The 8,410-nt window shown below is 27.9% G+C and overlaps 1 pseudogene; it reads right to left on the minus strand.

Annotated features, from left to right (window-relative positions):
• Positions 1-6,685: 6,685 nt before the first annotated feature.
• On the minus strand, positions 6,686-8,076 carry LOC140775524 (uncharacterized; annotated as a pseudogene).
• Positions 8,077-8,410: the final 334 nt, after the last annotated feature.

Consider the following 8,410-nt stretch of genomic DNA (forward strand, 5'->3'; position numbering starts at 1 on the left):
ATTTTTTGAGATTTTGTTATATCTCCATATCCATATCCGTATCATATCATGTGTGTATTGCGTATTAATATCCATACTTCATAGGTAATCATAATGTTTAGTACCTAAATCAACTCTAATGCAAGAATTAATTCTATTAGCATGGTCCTATAATGATTACTGCACATGTTATATAACATAAATAACTATGATGATAGAAACTAATAAAAATGTTAAAGCAAAGAGATTGTTAAAGAAAAGGGAATAAAAAGAGGAAATGCAATGAAAAAGAGAGAGATTAATTTGGGTAAGATTCTATTATTTATCCCGATTCAACTTAAAATACTAACTTAACTACATCGGAAAGGAAAAACTAGAGATCAAGTTTAACAATATGAGTTGGTAAATTTTCGAACCAATTTTGACCATATAAATATGAAATTCTTAGAGATTACAAACTTATTTCTAAATATTTATAGGGATCTATAAGGAAATAGTACAACCCAAAAACTTTTTTAACATTCATAGAAGTTGAAAATTACATTGAGATCACTATCAAGATTTAAGCAAAAAGTGTTTTTATCTCCCGCTCACCCTCTCTTTCACTTACAAGAAGATGGCATTTGTCTACGGTAGCATTGACAAGATAATCAAATATTTCATACCATTATGACTGAGCTTTCTTAAATAAATGAAGGCATTAAATACACAAAATCAGGTTTCTTTTGCCAACAATTGACTTTCTTGAGCTTAACAGATATAAGAGGCATTGCTATTTTACGTATTAGTTAATAATTGACCAGCAAAAATTATGTTAAGAAATAATTGATACCTTAAATTTCAATTCATGTTTCAATGATAATTGAACAGATACATGATGTTAGTTATTAGGAATAACAAGCATGAGATGTCTCATGGATGCGTCTGTACAAGAAATTTCAAGATTGCAAAATTTATCAAAATTGAGTTGTGAATGTTTGAATTAGCAGCATGTTGCCCTATATTACTATAAAGAAATGAAAATAAAGGGACTATAGCTACAAACAAAAATCTTAATTTAGAATTACACATTTAAATAAAATTATATTTCAAACCTACTAAATTTATTAAATAGAAGAGAAACGATTTCGATACATCTAAAGTAACAATTTTTACACAATATTATAACAAAAATATCAAATGGATGCTATTTTAAATGCAACTATGTACGACTAAAAGAATACTCTAATATGTATTAAGCTAACAAACTCACACTTTAACCGTGTCTTGAGATGTCACTTTCTTATTGATGTCATAATCGAAGAGATTTCACCGCAGCACGTACTGGGCGGCAACAGAGATTATCTGAACGGCGACGAGGAAGCTGGCGAAGCTAATGGTGACGCTGATGGTGATAAATTACCACAAATGAGCATCGATATCGTAGTGAAATTAAGTAGTTAAAAGAAGAAGAGGAAGAAAAAGACGGAGACAGTGAAGATAAACACAAGCTTCGACGGAGCTATTGGAGGGTTCAATGAGAGTTTCTTGACATGGGATTGGACTTGATCGAAAATTTGGGATGTGTTCTAAAGGTTTGATGAGAGTTTCTTACAAGTTGTCAATGGCTTTAAGGAACGAGAAAGACGTGAGATTTGAGGTTGAAGAGTGGAAAAGATTAGAGAAGAGCGCGATGAGCTGTCTTGCAGGCTAAGGACACAGGTTAATTTTTTTGTGGAAAAATTTATCCAAAACGCAATATTTTTTTTATTTTTTATTTTTTTTGTGGGAAAATTTATCAAAAACACAACATCTTAAATTAATTTGGTGGAATTAAATTAGTTAAATAAGACAACATTTAAACATGAGATATTCAGGAATTATTTATAGAGTTAGATATTATCTATTAAATATCATGTTAAACACTCAATACTAACATTGTCGCCCCACTCCAAACGGTTAGTTTGTTTCTTTAGCACTCTCAAGGTTATTGACTATGATGGATATTTTGTTGCTTTATACTAAATTCTTTAGAATCTTATTTTGCTACTAGGATCGGTCCATTAATATTATTATAGATTGGCTAGCTAACTAGGGTGACATTGATGCATTTTTATTTATTTATAAGGACTTTTGTCTTTTAGGATATGGTTCTATTTTTATACAGGCACATGTAAAGTGTAGATATGAATGTCATTAACTGTACAAAATTTTGAGGCAACACATATTGGCTTTACAAAAAAAATGTCTTGTTAAAATTTATTTCCCAATAAATATAAAACAATACACAAACTCAACCATGTCAAATGTATATCTCGTTAAACACACTCTTCTTAAGTGTTCAACAACAAATTTGCAATTCAAAAAAGAAAAGAATTCTAACAAATTTTATTGTGATTAAAATTAAAATAGAATACAATATAAATAAGGGCACACACTCTTGAGTTCCCAATATCTCCACAAGATACAAGTTTTTTTTTTATACAAAGACATATAAACCGATGATAAGATTTGTAACTCATTATTACATCCAAATAGAAAGCCCCTAATTAAGGATTTGAAACTTAAAATTTTTTAAAACTTTAAACATATTCATTATAATATTATGTTATTTTTTCATTAAGCACCACAAGGCCAATAAATTTGTGAGTGTTTACAATTTCTTGAAAGACTAGGTTAATTTACATGCTTGTTGCATGCCTAAGTCAATTATATAAACAACCTCACATAAAAATATAATATTAATATTTTTTTAGTATAAGATAATTATTTACCAAAGACCTAGCTCTAGTGATCTCATAATTATGATTTTTGAATCATTATATAGAACTTTTGATACAACTTAGCAAAATGTCTGATATTTTGTTAGGCTTATCTGTCAAGATGGATTAACTTTTTTTTACTACATATATATTCTTTACAAAAATTAAAAAACTATATAAAATACTACCTAGCAATGACATAGAGACTACTTCATTATAGAATATTATAACTTATATTTAATTTTTAATTATTAAAATACAACTGCAATATACTTAGTAATATATTATAATATTTTTATAGTGAAATAATATTTTAAAATTGGATGAATATTTTTGACGGTATTTGCGATCATATTTCTATTTTGTAAATTTTGATAAATTAGTTAACTTATTTTTTTGGCCAAAAAAGATGAAAATAACCATGAGAAGATAATATAATTGTTATAAAATGGAATTACGAATTATATTTAATTTTTAATCTATTTCATATATTTCTCTAAAAAGAAAAAGAAATAACAACATTTAACTTGGAAAAGGGCAATGAAGTAATACGTTATTGAAAGATGTCTAGTTACACAAAATAACTTAATTCAATAAAAAATAGATAATTCATTATTTTTGTGACCTGGTAAGATTAAATACAATAGTTAGATTCTAATTATTAGTATTTTTCTGCAGGCGTAGTATTATGCACAATATTAAAATTATAAAGACCTATTAATATGAAAACACATAATTAGTATTATTCTAAAAGAAACATAACTTTTAATGTATATATTACATATTCATTAGCTAAGTGTATCCTTGGCTTTCATTCGTTGGTAGTCTTTCATGAACCTTTTTTAAAAGATAATCATCATTATCTTCAACTCAATAAATTCATTATTCATTATAATTTGCTCTTGAGTCATAACATCTAACTTTTCTTTCAATATATGATTCTCTTCAAATGCTTTCTTCCGTTTAGCTCCTAAGATAATCTCGTGTATATTGCTGGAAAAGATTTTGGTCCCTATATATTAAAAAGGAAGTGACCTAAACTTAAAATATAGCAACCCAGAATATATAAGAACAAAATAATAATAATCAAGATTCATAATAATAAATTAATAAATAAGAAGAAATTGATATATAATGTAATACTAATAATACTAGTGGTATAATAGCAATAACATACATATATAGTAATTTATAAATAGTATTTGTAAATAAAAATTGTTTTGATAATTATCGATAGTAATCTAATTATTATCCAAAAGAAAAAAAAATAAGGGCAGTAATAAATAATTTATTAGGAATAATACAGATATACATTATATTGTTAATATCAATTCATAAATATTATTTTAATTTTACCTACATTATAAGTTTCTATATTTTATTTATTAACTTTTTTCTCTTCTTTTCACACCCTAATTTATTTATAAAAAGTGCCCTTATCAAATATTTTTATCTTTTCATTTAGGGTTAAATATATTTTACCTCATTGTATTTATGTTCAAAATCACTTTACCTTCTATATTGCAAAAAGTCTCAAATTAGTTCGTATACTTACTACCAAAGTGAGACTATTAGCTTTTTCATCCAAATTAACAGAGCGTGCCTAAAAAATTTTACAAATTAAATGGCTAGTTGAATGCCTCAATTTTTAATTTTTTATAGACTAGCATCTCAACTTTATTTTATTATATTAATTTTCTTACTTATTGCTATCTCTATTTCTCTTTCTATCTCCCGTGTATTGACACATCTCATACTGTTATGACTTACTCGATAAAAGATAAAGAATCATCCATCAGGTGTTGCTCTATCTCATCATTAAATTTCCTTAACTCATAATTTTCTTCTTTCTTTTTTACTATCTCCTCTCATCTTATTTTCAACTTAATTTAATTTTGCCGTAGATTTCTACTATGATTACTTTCTACTTAATTGTTGAAATTCATAGGAATAGGTAAAATTTTGAAAAAGATTGAAAATTATGCAATAAAAATATTTTAGATTTTTGGAGGGATCTTGATTTTGAATTTAGATCTCACTTGGTTTGACTTAAATTTACTGGACATGGACCTAGATCCATCATTTTAAATTTCTACATATATTTTTTAAATGCAAGTTATTTGTTGGATCATATATTATATTTTGTGATATTTATAAATATCAAAATTAGCTGTATCTACTAAAACTTCATTTCACTACAAGAATTGTTATATTGCATATTGCTAACACAAAAATAACACTAAAGATGTTTAATGGTGACCAATGAAAATAAGAAAATATTAAAAACAATTTGGCTTCATATCAACACATATCAGCATGGCTTGGCATAGTGGTGTACTAGTGGCACAACTAGTGCTAGGTGTCATGCCACGCACAACAATTCTTAACATCAAACATTTATTCGTTAGAGAAATTTATTCTTAAAAGACTTAAATGCACAAACTATTGGCTGAAAGTATGCTAACAACTTATTCTATTTAAACTTTTATATATTATATGATCCTTTTTTATAGATCAAGCTTTTAAGAAAATTATTGTCATAATATATTAATATTTTAGCTCGTTTGACATTTACTTTGCATGGACCTTCTTAAATGCAGACATAGAGAAGCCACCATTACTCCTTTTGATATGACTGATCTACCTACTTTATTATTCTTTTTTTTCTATTAATCACAAATTCTCACACCACTTAACTCTCTTCCATCAGTATCTATATACTACTATTGTTTACATATGCAATAACTATATGCGTATACACCAACTGCATACTTATTTGGTTAGATTATATATTAATTTTATATTTATTTAGTTAGATGTATACATTGATTGCATGCTTACATAGCATGTCACTGAAACATTACATACCTAAAAAATTATATATCTAGCCTATGTTATATGTAGTCATTACATGCATAGAGGTTCATATATATATATCAAATATTTACGTTCAGCCCAATAAGTACACTACGTATATAACCAATCATTTGAAAATTTATAACCAAATAGTTAGTGGTAGACCTGATATCACACTATTAAGCACTATTTGTACTATTTTTTAAATAATTACTAAATATTAACACTCATTTTATTTGATAAAATTACTATTTTACCTTTTAAACCTATTTTCATATATTATACTCGCTTTTCAAAAATATAATTAAGAGATATGTTGGGCGGTAAGAAAAATAATATTTGTGATAAAATTGAGTGGACAAATAAAGGAAAAACTTTTAATTTGTGAAATGAGATGTAAGTGGTAGGAGAGGATTTTTAAAATAACTTTAACAAAATTAAGAATAAAATTATAATTAAATTTTTGCATAGTAAAAAAAATAATTTGGATGAATAATATTTCTAATCTAAAGTAAAGAAAATTTAAGTTTACTTGTTAATTTGAAACTATGTACCCAAATTTAAAACGAAAAAAAATAGTTCTAACGTAATAAGGGATAAGAGCATCTCCAACCGCGCTCCAAAACTCTAACTTTGGAGCCCGGTGGAGCTCCAACCAGGCTCTATATGGGGCTCCAAATTTGGAGCCATGAATAGTGGGGCTCCAAATTTTGGAGCCCCACCATGAAAATGGAGCCGGGCTCCATTTGTCATATCAACTTTTTAAAAATGCCAAAATTGCCCAATAGTGTTATATTCAATAATTTTAATTCCATTTGTATCATTTGTTAAATAATTTAGTTAGTTAAGCTAAGTATATAATTAGTTTTACTAATCGGTTTTTAACAAAAATAATACCATTGGAAAGGTCTCATCGAGACCTTTAAAATGAGTCTAATATTAAATTACTTTTGAGTTAATTTTAATTTTAATTTTTTTATTATTTATAAAAATGAGTCAAATATTAAATTATTTTTGAGTTAATTTAAATTTAATTTTTTTTATTATTTATAAAAATGAGTCTAATAAATTATGTATCCTAAAATATAATTACTCAAAATTATCCCCAATGTGAATATTAAAAATTAAAATACATTAGATATGAAATACATCAAACATGAAATACATTAAAAATAAAATACATCAAATAAAAATTACATTAAAATTTATATTCCTTCATTCCCGTGTCTCTTCCATAAGTGTTCAATTAGTGCATTTCGAAGCTCAAAATGAGCCTCTCTATCTTGGATCTTTCTATGTCGCGCAAGGAATCGTTCATCATCATTGGCTTCAAGCTCTTCAATGACTGGAAATTGAGTAGAATCAACAATATCGGGTTCCTCGTCCCGTTCATCCTCTACAGTCATATAGTATCACACAAGCAATCATGATGTCGTGTAATACTCGTTTATCCCAAAATCGTGCTGGTCCTTTAATAATGGCAAATCGTGCCTGAAGAACTCCAAATGCTCTCTCCACATTTTTTTTCGATATCCTTCTTGTTTGGCAGCAAAGTACTGTTTTTTTGGACCCTGGGGTTAGGATATAGTTTGTACAAGGGTGGACCATTTGGGATATATCCCATCAGCCAAGTAATAACCGGTGTCATAATTTTTTCTTAAAATAGTATAAAAAGCAGGAGGAGCAACACCTTGTGCTAATTTATCAAATAAATTAGATGACTGTAATACATTAACATCATTGTTGGAGCCCGGTAACCCAAAATAAGCATGCCATATCCATAAGTCATATGATGATACTGCCTCGAGAATAATCGTCGGGCCTCCATGGCGCCCTGAGTATTGTCCCGCCCAACCTGTTGGACAATTTTTCCATTCCCAGTGCATACAGTCTAAACTACCCAACATTCCTTCGCCTTTCTGTAGTAATCGTGCAAAGTCATTTGTATTTAGATACCTCAAATATTCTTCTCCAAAAACTTCTATAATTGCTCTACAAAATTTCTTTAAACATAGGATTGAAGTAGACTCGCCAATCCTAATATATTCATCAGCAATATCTGCTGATGTTCCATATGCTAACATACGATGTGCAGTTGTTACTTTCTACAAAGTAGATAATCTTAATTTACCAACACCATCTTTTTTTTGCACAAAAAAGTCATCATGCTCTTTTACTCCATTAACAATGCGAAGAAAAAGACTTCTTCGACATCGAAACCTTCTACGAAAAATATTTTCCTCATATGTGGGGTTTTCAGAAAAATAATCATTCCAAATACGAGAGTTACCTTCTCTCCCTCGATTGATAACTACATGGCCAGGAATCGACCCTCGGCGCTTTCCTCTCTTGTTCTGGTGGCACAAGATCAACTGTTTTAATATTTCCTCCTCTTTTTCCATCTCTTCTAGTTCATGCTCCCAATCTTGCATGTAGAGATCAAAGGTTTCACCGTCAGAAGAAGATGAGGATTGAGATGGCTGTTTTCCAAAATCCATATTTGAATAAGATAAGAGTTTTGAATTATGAGAGAAAAATTTGACGAGATATTTATAAAGAAGTCAGGAGTATTGGATTCTTATCATAATCTTTATTGGATTCTTATCTTAACAAGATTTATATCTTATCATATCTTTAATATATTTGTCATCTTATAAGCAGCATTGGATTCTTATCATATCTAATCTTTATTGGATTCTTATTTTATGACAAGATTTATATCTTAGTTTTAAGATATTTGTCATCTTATAAGCATTCTTATCATATCTGATATTTATTGGATTCTTATCTTATGACAAGATTTATATCTTAGTTTTAAGATATTTGTCATCTTA

The sequence above is a fragment of the Typha angustifolia genome, chromosome 14 (assembly GCF_048772165.1).
Source record: "Typha angustifolia cultivar Huaian chromosome 14, ASM4877216v1, whole genome shotgun sequence".
Lineage (NCBI taxonomy): Eukaryota > Viridiplantae > Streptophyta > Magnoliopsida > Poales > Typhaceae > Typha > Typha angustifolia.